The 12161-nt window shown below is 41.1% G+C and overlaps 1 protein-coding gene across 2 annotated transcripts in view; it reads left to right on the top strand.

Annotated features, from left to right (window-relative positions):
- The first annotated feature begins 976 nt into the window (after positions 1-976).
- GUCY1B1 (guanylate cyclase 1 soluble subunit beta 1) overlaps positions 977-12161 on the top strand; it is a 39064-nt gene continuing 27879 nt past the window's right edge. For both annotated transcript variants that reach the window (XM_071743028.1, XM_071743027.1), the window contains exon 1: positions 977-1118. The gene's annotated coding sequence lies outside the window, so the exon portion shown is untranslated. The remainder of the gene's footprint in view (positions 1119-12161) is intronic.

The raw sequence follows: 12161 nt of genomic DNA on the forward strand, positions 1-12161 counted from the left end.
GCCGCAGCCAGGGCGTCCCTCACAGCCCGGGCAGAGGATTCCCGGGATGGCGGGAGGCGGTGACTCAGCCCTGTGGGGATGGGATGGGATGGGATGGGATGGGATGGGATGGGATGGGATGGGATGGGATGGGATGGGGCGGGGCGGGGCGGGATGGGGATGGGGATGGGGATGGGGATGGGGATGGGGATGGGGATGGGGATGGGGATGGGGATGGGGATGGGGATGGGGATGGGGATGGGGATGGGGATGGGGATGGGGATGGGGATGGGGATGGGGATGGGGATGGGATGGGATGGGATGGGATGGGATGGGATGGGATGGGATGGGATGGGATGGGATGGGATGGGATGGGATGGGATGGGATGGGATGGGATGGGGGGACGGTGGCAGCTGCCCCCGCGGGTCTCGCGCCCGTCGCTCCCGCTTATCACGCACCCGCATCCCGCAGCCACCCTCGGTCCCGCCCTCCCCCGCCTCTGATTGGAGGAGAGGACGGAGGCCGCGGCCTCCATTGGATATTGCAGCAGCAGCCGCGCACGCCATTGGCTGCCGCCCGATGCTACCGGGGGCAGTGGCAGTGGCGGTGGCGGCCGGGGGAGGCGGTGAGGCGATCGGGAGCGGTCTGGTCCGAGGCAGCGGCGGCGGCGGAGGGGTGGTGGAGGAGGAGGTGGAGGAGGAGGCACCATGGTGAGCTCCGCCGGGGCTCACCTTCCCGGGACACCGAGACTGACGCAGAACGTCTGGCCGGGCCCGGGCCTGGGAATGGGCCGGTGGTGGGAGGGAAGGAGCTGAATCCGCTTGGGAAGAGGAAAACCGGGAGGAGAGCCGGGCACCGGCCCTTTTTGTTTTGGGGGGAGATGGGCGGAGGTGTTTCGGGGGGGGGTTTCCGAGGGGTTTCGGAGGGGTTTCTTTTCTCCGGGGTGATCAGGGTCGGGGTGGGAGGGATGGGTTGGGGGGGGTTGGGGTAGGATGCTGCGGGGCGGCGGAGGGGTTTCCCCTCTCCCCGTGCCCCACCGAGCCGCCGCCTCGCCCTGCCCGCAGTACGGCTTCGTCAATCACGCCCTGGAGCTGCTCGTCATCCGCAACTACGGCCCCGCCGTCTGGGAGGACATCAAGTAAGTGTCCGTCTGTCCCTGGGTCTGTCCCTGCACGTTCCTCCGTACTGTCAGGCCTGGCGGCGACCCGGTACCGGCCGGGCTGTGTCCGTCAGCACGGCAGCGGGGAGCTGGGTCTCAGCTGTAACAAGCCCGGCACGGTTCTTGCCGCTTTTCATCCCGTTTGGGGCCTTTCCCAATGGCTCCAAGGCCCCCACCCTTGTGCCACCTTCGCTCATCTCCAGGAGCCGCGGCGGGGATAGAGTTGGTCCCTGCGCTTCCCTGGGTTACACAAAGTGTGTGGGGCAGGAGTAAGGAGCAGGGAAAACGTCCCAGAAACGTCGGGAGCCTTTCCTTGAGTCAGGCCACCAGGTGACCCATGCAACACCTACATCTCTTTTCATTCCTGAAGGAATTGAAGCACAATTTTTAGCTCTATGCAACGGGAGATTTAGGTGATGGGCTCAGCTTGGAATTAAAAAAGCCCCTGCTATAGAAAAGTGTAACTTCAACTACATATAAGGATGAGGTTTTTTTTTTCTTCTCCTGGCCCTGATTTCTAGTGCCCAGCCTTTGCTTGTTTGACAGCATACCATTTATCCAAGGAGATTACTGTATTCACTTTATATTTTGGATGAAATGTGGGATTGCAAAAAAAGTTTGCAATGAGTAATGCAAAAGGAATTCTATTTACCATAAATATGATAGCATTGATTCTTAGACAAAGCTACAAGAAATATTTTTTTAAAGACAGAAAAGCTCACAGTTGTAAGGTTACTTTGTAAGGCTTCAGCCAACTATGTAGTTAGAATAAATGATTAATGTGATCTGTTGATACCGTATGTTTTAATGGAGAAGTGATCTAAGTTGGAGAAAGTAGTCTTCTTTCAACTGTTTACCTTCTTCTGTACTTTCTCCCATTTATTTTGGGTCAATTTTTATATGTCAGTGTGTATGTCTTGCCATTGTCCTAATGCAATTTTTGAGTCAAAGAACTACTGAGAAATTTTTGTGACCATGACACATTTTTCATGAATCTATTCATTAAGAATGTGGTAATCTTACACAGTACCATGAGATCAGACACTCATAGAAATATTTGTTGGAAGGGACCCCAGGAGATGATCTAGCTCAGTCTCTGCTGCAGCCAGGAGTGGTACCAGCACCAGATCAGGTCTTGGCTGTGACTTTTGTCTTGTTGAATCTTTAAAAACACCAGAGATGGAGAGTCCACAGCTCTGGTTCAGCAGATGTTCCTTGTTCCAGTGATCCATGACAGTCTATAAATTATATTTTGCAAATGCAGTTCTATGGATTGCATAGATGAGTCTTCAGTGAATGCCACACAGTTTTGGGCTGCAGGTTATGAGAGGTATGTAAGTATATTTTTCTTACATACCTTATCTAAACACATGGATCTGATTTGAATTCTTGTGATTTGATACTGGTTTTATGTGACACATGTAAGTTAAGAGACTTAGTAAAAAAATAATAAAATGTACAAAATATAATAAAGAACGTTCACTCTTTCCTGGCATCTCATCTCTCACCAACATGCTTTTGAATATTATGGTCCACTTGTGTCCAGGTTACCCACTGAACAGAATGGGTATTTCAGAATACAATTTGAATTTCATCTGAGAAGGTAAAAAGTTTCATCATCTTCTACAATATCGTGTTGCAGACTGTGAGATCCTGATCATAATTCCTGATGCATCCTATCTCTAGGAATTTACACACACCTAATAGAATACTGAAGGTGACTAAAGCTGTGGAGTACTAGTCTTAAGCTTCAGGGCATTTTAATAGTAGGATACAAAGTATTTTGCTGAAGGTCAGCTGGGAAAATTCAGGAAGTTGCTACAGCTGTTTTTGTCTTTCAGCTGAGGAAGATTTCTGTCTTGTGTCAGTCCAGCAGCTGGGTTCTGCTATTAACTCATAGGGCAGACAGCTTTGGGGGAGGAAACAGTTCTACATCACCACCCAAAGAGAAGAATGGAACATGAGCTGCAAGAAAGAGCCAACATATATGCAACAGCTGCCTTAGCTCCTAATGCAAAAGGTGTTTGCAACAGAGTATTTATTCAGCAGGATTTGGGTAAAATAATAAAAAAAAAGTGTATCTTAGGTAAAGATACACTGTTACCCAGGAAACAACCTGTCTGTCTCACTGGAAGGGGTTATTGTGGTTGTGCTGGTTTAGGGGATGGCACAACCACTAAATGCTTGTTGGTTTAGGTACTTCAGATTCCTGTGGTGCACTTATATAGAGATGTTGTGGAACAGGTTAGATGTTTTATGTAAGCAAATGCAGACTTCTTGCAAAAGCTTTAAAAGAACTGATAATCATTTAGGAAATGATAGAAAGATACAGAGCAATGCTGTGGCTTGCTGGGTTCAGTCACTTGAATCACTGATGGCTGAATTGGAGAACTAATTGTTGAAGTCAATAGGTTTTGGATGGGTTTTTTTGTAATGTTGAGCTGATCACATAATGCTGTTGCACAGTGGTGGGTTGTGATTGCTGAGTGGCTCTCAAATGCCAGTTTGTGAATTTTTACTTAATATTGATAGGAGTGAAAAGAAAACATAGAAGTGAATAAATTAAAATAATGAAAACAGATCTTTCTTCAGGGAAAAGTACATTCAGAAAAATACCAAACTGAAAAGGCATGCCCCATTGGGAGCATGAAAACTCTTGTCTCCTGTTCCTTCTTCAGTCAAAAGTGGCATTGAATGAAGTCCTTAAAGACAGAATTTGAGAGACCAGATTGCTGAATTTGCTGCTCTTATGTGAGTGGGGTTTTTGTTTCCATAAGTGATTATTTCTGAGTCAGACTGATGATTTCAGGTCTCTGTTTTTGCTACACCATTAATTTTCCAATAAGCTTTTGAAACCATGATCTGAGAAAGATAATACTGATAATGTTTTTAAATGTTCCAGAGTGGAATTCTTGGGAAAGTTAGACTCCCATCTTTTTTCTATCCACTTTTAAATCATAGCATAACTAAGTAGAGGACATTTTTTTTTCTTTAAATCAGGAAACTTTGCAATGAGGCACTAAGCTAATGGGAAAATTATAGTATATATACTCTGAAATATTTAGAGAATATCAATTTTATTATCTCAATGGCAATATGGCTTGATTTTGCTAAAGAACTACAATTAAAATGTTTGAAACCCCAAACACTTCAAAGCCATCTGTTTCTGAACCTATGTTGTTGATCCTAAATAGACTGAATTCAAAATAAGACTCAGAAATCTGGCATATGTCTGATAAAAGTAAAACTTGATTTATGCATTTTCTCAATGGCAAGGTCTCAAAAATTTTTTGCTCCTTAGTTTTCTCTGGCTACTGCTCACAGGACTGAAAATTTCAGCTTGTGGACAGTTTTTGGTTGGGTGGGTTTTGGTTTTTTTGTTTGTTTGGGGTGTTTTTTGTTTGTTTGGTTGGTTTGTGTTTGGTTTTGTTTTGGCTTTTTTTGGTGATGAAGCCCTAGAAGCATTATATTGATGTAGCAAAGCTGGGTGAGAGTTGAGGAGTGAGATCCACTTGGCAGAGTCCTGCAGTGGCTGAATTCTGCAGCTGCAGATTTATCTTAGTGGGAAGTAAAGATGGTTCAGTGTAATAATTTCTTTTGCTTACTGCTGGTTGTGCATTGTAGTTTATTCCTTCAGTCCTTGGAAGAAGGCACTTAGGACCTGGAATATATTGAGATATTTTTCTTGTATCAGCACTCCACTAAAAGCAGTTCTGTTACTTAGAGCATTTAACCCATTTCTGCTGAGCAGTCATGTGCTTTGCTCCTTCCCTGCTTGTGAGAAAACATCTCTTAGATCCCTTATTCCTTCATTATTGCATCCAGAAGGCTATTTCAGATCGTGTGGCCACGTTTCCAATGGCTTGAAAAGCTGGTTCTCAAGATTCTTTTCACATTTGGTATCTTCAGTTCCTCTGCAGCCAGCATAAGCACTGACTGACATAAACAGAAATTGTCAGACCTGAGCATTCTGTTATAGATGGAGCTGTGTGCTCATGTCTGATCAAAGGCCAGATTTGTATTGCTGAGTGACACTGATGTGTGGGGATGTGGCAGTAAATAGGGAGTGTGGAATTGCTCCTGTGGGAGTTCCTGTGGGAACTGTACCTGTTAAAATACAATTTACTCACATTGGAAAAATAAAATAATGAAAATCGAGGTTTATGAAGTTGTGTCTTCTCTGGTATGTTTTGTGGTGGTAGGCTTAGGTTTAAATAGGTTGGTAGTTACACCTTTTTAGAAGGGGATTCTATCAATATAAAATGTGAGCTCTTCTGTAACAGGTATCACATTTGGCTGAGCCAACATATGTGAAATTCTGAGTGCTCTATTCAGCAGCATTAAAAGATTTAATTTTGTAGCAAGCAAACATTAGCAGGGGTGTCTTCTTGAAACAGGTCCAGGACAATGTGTGGGAGCTAGGGCCATGCTAGCAGGGAATATGTATGGTCATGTATAGTAATTTATCCTCTCTTCCCCAGCAGTATCCCTTGTGTTTGATTAAATGAGTATGGAGTTTTCTCATGGGCTTCTAAATCTGAATTTAGTCTGGGTTAGATGCTCAAATCATGACACTTTCAAATATTGCCCAAAAAAGAAATGAGAGCTCAGTATATTAAGAAATGCATTAGAATGCTTTATCACAAGACTGTATAATAAATAAATATTTTTTCCCACAGAGAGGTACATGAAAGATCTGGATCTATAAATAAAATACCAGTCAACTGCAGGTTTAATCTTCCTTCGTTTCTATAGCAGAAGTTCGCACAAAATTATGTTTAGCCTGAGAAGCATAGGAAATTAGAACAGACATTGAAAATTCTGTTTCCAAAAGGTAGCAACATAGCAGTGCTTTTTAATTGTTTTAATTGAACAACATCAGTGTTGAAACTTGCACAGTAGCAGAACAGGCATTTTGTGCCCCAAGAGCCATGTATCCTTTCTGGGTGTACCTTACAGTGGGATGCAGAAAAAAATTAAGTCATATTTTCCTTAGTGCAGAATTAAGGCATCATCCTGCCTTTACACTTTTTTATCCTCCTTTTGTGGGTTAGGCTGGCATGTGCTGCCCATACATGCTCTTAAATGCCAAGACCCAGATACAGGGTGCTACAGAAGAGCACAAGTCAACTGCTTGTCTTGTGAGGAAGAAACTTTCTGTCATCTTTCCCCTGACTTCACACATTACCACCTACCAGGCTCCAGGCTAGCTGATTCTTCAGATTGTGTTGTCTGTAACTATCCTGCTATGGTTAAAAGGGTGAGAAATTCTGGTGCAACCTAAGTGGAAAGATTTTCTCCTCAGTTCCTGATGGGGTTCAGTTCAAGTGGTAGAAAATGCAGCACAATTTGAGGGAGTGAAGTAAACTGCAGGGTTCTCGTTTGACTTTAGAAAACTGAGCGTCATGTGAGTAAAGGTTATTATAGGTTTAGATTTTAGTTATTCAGTGTGGCTTTTGCAGTAAAAGAATACATGTTTATTTGGTATATTTTCTAAGGCATTCTTGGTAGTTAGGTACATCAGTGTTGTTGCAGGTTGGCTAGATAAGTCAGAAGTAGATACTGTACAGGGGTAATACTTTTATCTATTTATGCATCTTAAAATTTCTTCAAGTGATGTTCACTAGAATTTAGATACTTAGGAACTCATTGATAGGATGTGATATTCTTGTTTTGATTAATCTTATTTGCAGTTCTGTTCCAAAGTAGAAAATAATATAAAACCACTGATGTAATAGAAAATTTACTCAGCTCTGCCTTTAAGAACATGTATTACGCCTTTAAGAAGTTTTTTGGAACCTTGCATGGTTTCCTGGGAATCTCTGGTGTAGCAAAAGCTATCAATTTTTGTGCTTCTTAAACAATATGGAGAGTAGAAAACTGGAGCTGTAGAATAAAGGCACTCACTTGATTCATTGTGTCTATATTCTGAGTTCAGTGCCACCTTGTAAGGTTTTTTTTCCTGATTACTAATATGGCAAAACACAACTTTCATTTGTTGACAAACCTTGTAAAATTCAAGGTTTTGGCCTATTTCTGTTACTTAGCATGATGTTTAGGTGCAGTAATAATTTATACTAAACCATGGCTTGCCTTTCAGAAACCTAGAAAAATACAAAAGCTTTAATGAAAGGCTGTTGTTACCAGTTGTACTGGGAAGCTCTGAGGAGGTGCTGGAATTCAGATAACTTGTAGTTCTGATGCTGGTGACATGTAAAGTCCATGAAAACTGTGTAACAAGTGCTGAGTATCTTGAAAAAAAACAGGTCCACTTGTCTCAGACTGGGTACCCAAAAGGAATGAGACTTTTTTCATCCATGGTAGAACTGGAAGCCTGAAGGGAAAGGAACAGATTCTGTGGGCTCATGGATGTGACTGGCAGGTTGTGTCATGCAGGCTCAGGGAGAGGCAGGGAAATGTGGTGTGGAGCAAACTTCACTGATGTTGCTATGAGTGGTACCTCAGTCCATTGTTTCCTGCTTTCAATAAAAAAAAAGCAGCACCATATTAAATGCTTACGGCTCTTTATGAGACACTCATTTTACTTCTTAAACATTCTGGGAAATGTCAAGTTTTGTAAGTTTTCAGCTGACTGTAATTTCTATATGTAGGGGCAATCCTGTAAAAAACCCCTGTAAAAGTGCCATTATCTATACCAAAATCTGTCTGCAGTGTTAACACTGTCGCTTCTAGTAGAGAAGATGCACAATCAGCTTAGACTGCTAAGGTTTTGGAGAAACTACACTTGTATAGGTAGTTACATAAGGATATAAATATTTATGTATATGTGTGTATGAGTGTGTGCAGGCTGTGCCACAATGTCACCTGGGGAATAAAAATACAAATAAAACAGGGGATAAGTGTTGAAGATCCTTACAAAATGTGAGGTGTGGTATTTCACTTAGTTACCACGTGTGGTTAAAGTGAGTTAAAAGCCTTCCAGTTACTTGTGGTATTTCTCAACAAGGCTGATGTATAAGGAAACCGTGCTGCCAAACTCCTTCCAAACAGCTAAATGTAGGTTTGGGTGTGCCTAGGATTTAATTTTATTTTTTAATCTGATTAATACTTTTGGGATTTCTCCTGTCAAACTGTTGGCTTTCTTATGTACTTCTCTTCCCAGGAACTGTGGAAAAAGGTCCAGGTGGCTAGGAACTGGGTTATGGATTTTACTGCATAGCCATGTGTAGCTGTAGCATGTATAGTCATGGTGGCCATCAGTCCTGTGTCAGTCATCTCTCCTGCTTCATTGAACTGCTGTGACCTTGCTCCATATTTCTCTGCCCATAACTATTTTATTATAAAGAATGCTTGCTTTGCAGTTTGCCTAAAGTTACTGTTGCTTTCATGTCCAAAAATGTTGCAGGCATACTCTGTTAATTATTTTTATTATCTTCTTAGCATGAACACTGATGAAAAAAAATAGGCTATTCACTAGAGTTTTAGAATGGAAGTCCATACTTACTTTGGGTCACGTTAGGACTCAGTTATAATTAATTCCAATGGTCTGTGAAAAAAAGTGAAAAATTACTTTTTGCTTCCTCCCTAGCACCATGTGAGTTTGCCCAGTCCTAGAGATGTTTTCTGTTCAATCAATTTCATAAGAATTAAAGAAAAAATCTAGATAAAATCCAGATTAGTATTAAATAGACCCCAGAAAGAGGCTTTGGAAAGCCATTAGTGGTGAAAAGACAATAGATTATCTTTTTAGTCCATACACCTCTTAACATTAGTGTTTATTCAGAAAGTGGAGAGTAGGAACATTTATTGTAGTTTATGTTTCTAAGTCCTTATACAACTGCAAAGTTCTAAGCAGTATTTTCAAGTTTTCTTAAAACTGATGCTGAACAGATGATTCTTCATGGGTCTGGAGGTTCCTATCCACAAGATTTGCAGGGTCATGACACTGCACTTCCTGCTGCTTCAGTTCCTCACAGCAGAAGGACCTGCCTGGAGGTCAGGAGTTTAAACTGTGGATGCCAAATTCTTTAACTCATCTGGGAAAGGCTTGGCTAAAAGGGAATAGTGGCACGTAGTGAAACATCATGTGAATGTTCTTGCAGGATCTCTCAGGTACTTTGCTGTTTTCCCAGAACTGGCAAGTGCTTCTGGAACTGTCAGGATACCAGGTGTTATACCACTCACTCTTACAAATTAAATGCTCTGAAGAGTATTTTGTAAACACCGTTCCTTTTAAAGCACTTATGTAAAAGGAAGCAAAGTAATACTAGCTTTAGGTTTTTTAATAATATTTTCAGTATTTGGAGTAGTAGCAAAGAACTTGAACATTTATTAACTGTATCTTCTAGGATTATCTTGTTTTGAAAGCCTACATTAAACACTCTCATATCCAGCCTGTAAAACTGGGAAATAGCTCAGAATTCTGAAGTCTATAAATATACCTATTTACTTTACCCAGAATGTCATTTTCCTGGACAGATTCCCGTTTTTATTTAATCTTGTAACTTAATAGAATTTTTCTTCCCAGCTGGGTGTTTTAAAATATCTCTGGACCATCCACAACATGTACAAGTCTGTTTTCTTTTTTCCTTTTGGGAGGACTGAGAAGAGTGGTTCTGTATTTTTAATAAATTTTAGCAAAGCTAAATAAATGAAAAAAAAGGGGGGAAACATTTTGGAAACGCAACCCATCTGTGAAGTCATATAATGAGCAGTGAGTTTACCATTTTAATGTTAAAGAGAGGCAAGGGCAGCGATTCTGGTTTCACTGATCCCCTTTTATAGTTCTGACACACATCATTCTGTTTTATAGTGTTGAACTTGGAATGGCATTGAACTTGTCCTGCTCCTATCAGTGAGATCAGAACCATGCTTTGATTCTAAGTGCAGTAGTGTTATTTTGTCATTAAGATTGTTTTGACTGGTCTCTTCAATTGAACCAGCACTTTTTCCATCCTTGGTACACCAAGAATAGTCAAGCACAATGGTGGCAACTCTCCCAACAGAAACAATACCTATCATGGGAGAAGTCCTAGAGGTGGTCTTGGAAATAGCTGTTGTTGTGGTGTGTTCAAGGTGACACACCCAGGGCAGGCACTTTGGGATGGAGATTTAGTAGGAAGTGTCCCAATTGTACTTTTGGGACAAGTAGGTGGCCTGTTAAAATGACACAAGCAGCTTCTGAAAAATAACAATAATGTTGTATCACAGAGAACCCTGGGCATCTTCAGCATACAAAATAATTGTTCCATGCAGCCTTGTACTATCTTTTTTTCTTGTTTGAATCCATTACATTTCATCAATATTTACTTATTGTAAAGTCCTGTAATGGGAATGGATCTTTTTCTATAAGATTAAAAAAAAAAAAAAAAAAAAATGACAGACTTCAGAGACAGGATAAAAAGTGATACTTCACAGGAATAAAAATGTTCTTACAACATCCTACTTGATTATTATTTATTCAAGTTCCCTTTAAGTGCTATCACATGACTGCAAAACTATATTAAAATCCACTTTCTGCAGAATGGGCTGTATAAGTAACCTCCTGTGGCATCTTTTCCAACTGTGTTGCCTGTAAAATCTCTAAAGATAGCATAAGAAATCCTTACTACATCAAAACAGAGGAAAGATTTCCTCTGTGTGAAATAAAGATGTGTGCAACCTGGGATTTAAAATCTGCAGTGCAAGATTGTTCTGATTTTAAAAATACTTTTTGTCAGCCTGGTCATTCACACTTAACTTTTCATCTGTCTCTGTGAATTATTAACATTACCTTTGAACATTAATGCTGTATTTTCAAATACTAAACTACTTTCACAATGGGAAAGATTTTCAAAGGGCCCATTGTACACACATAGTATCACCTGTAACACTATTCTGTGCTGCTACCAGCAGCAATTTAGGAAGTGTTGGCTTGGCTGATGGAGGAAAGGCTGCTTTAAGACTTGATCCTGCTTTGATCTACTCAATGAGAATTTTCCCACTGATTTCAAGGTCAAACCTTTACATAAAAAATGGACTCTATAAAGCTGTTATTTTCCATGGTGCAATGGCTAAGGTTGTTTTTTTCCCAAGTAAACTTCCTCACATTAACCTGGATAATATAAACATTCTAGAGGAAAACAAAGGCATTTTACAAAAAGTCCAGACTGGAATCTTTGTTTCCCAGAATCTGAAGGGCTCTCTGTAATCATTCACAATTAGTCTAGGGTAAATAAAAAGCAATGCCAGACCGGTGTAACATACGATGTAAGTTTTGAACCATGAGATATCACATCCCGTGTGCTGGCAACAGGAGCCAGTTTGGGAAAGAGCATTAAAACCATGGATTTTTTTAAAAAAACTTACTGGGGAGCAAGGCACATTCATGTTTTGTCTCTAGAAATATGAAACAGGCATTAATTGTAAATTGTGTTGTATAGGACTTAGGCAGTTTTTTGAAGGCAAGGCCATATATAAAAGTTAAAAGTTTGCTACTGTTGTGCTGCTGCTTCAGTGAAGAATTAACCAGGGCTTAGGAATTTGCCAGATCATGTTGTTTTTGGCTTATTTCCAGTCAAGCCCTTAAGAAAGCCACCAGCATGTTATTGCTATTAATGCCTTTGTGATCAAACACTGCTCTGCAGAAAACATTAGAACTATGCTAATTTGCTCCCATAATTTTGTCTGGTTAAAAACTGGGCATGAAGACTGAAGCCCAACCTTTCAAGGGAATTCATGCCCCGGTTTTTCCTGAAACTACGGAACATGACATTTTCTATGAAACATGGTCAGCCAAATGTAAATTCTTTATGTCTAAGGATGCCATCTTTTATTGCAGTTCTAATGCCAGCTGTCAGCCAGGAGAGGGAACCTGTTCAGATGAACACAGTTGCAGCTTTCTGTTCATTCATAGTTCACATACTCAGGTTTGAGCCATACCTTGTTGTTGCACACAGCCAGATTATTTTCATAATGTGGTACTCAAAGATTATGGAGTTAAAACTAGCTCTGTCACACCAGAGAAATTGCTTTGATGAGCAGCCATCCACAACAGCTCCTTAAAGGTGACAAAGCAGCCTC

This window comes from Heliangelus exortis, chromosome 4 (assembly GCF_036169615.1).
Source record: "Heliangelus exortis chromosome 4, bHelExo1.hap1, whole genome shotgun sequence".
Lineage (NCBI taxonomy): Eukaryota > Metazoa > Chordata > Aves > Apodiformes > Trochilidae > Heliangelus > Heliangelus exortis.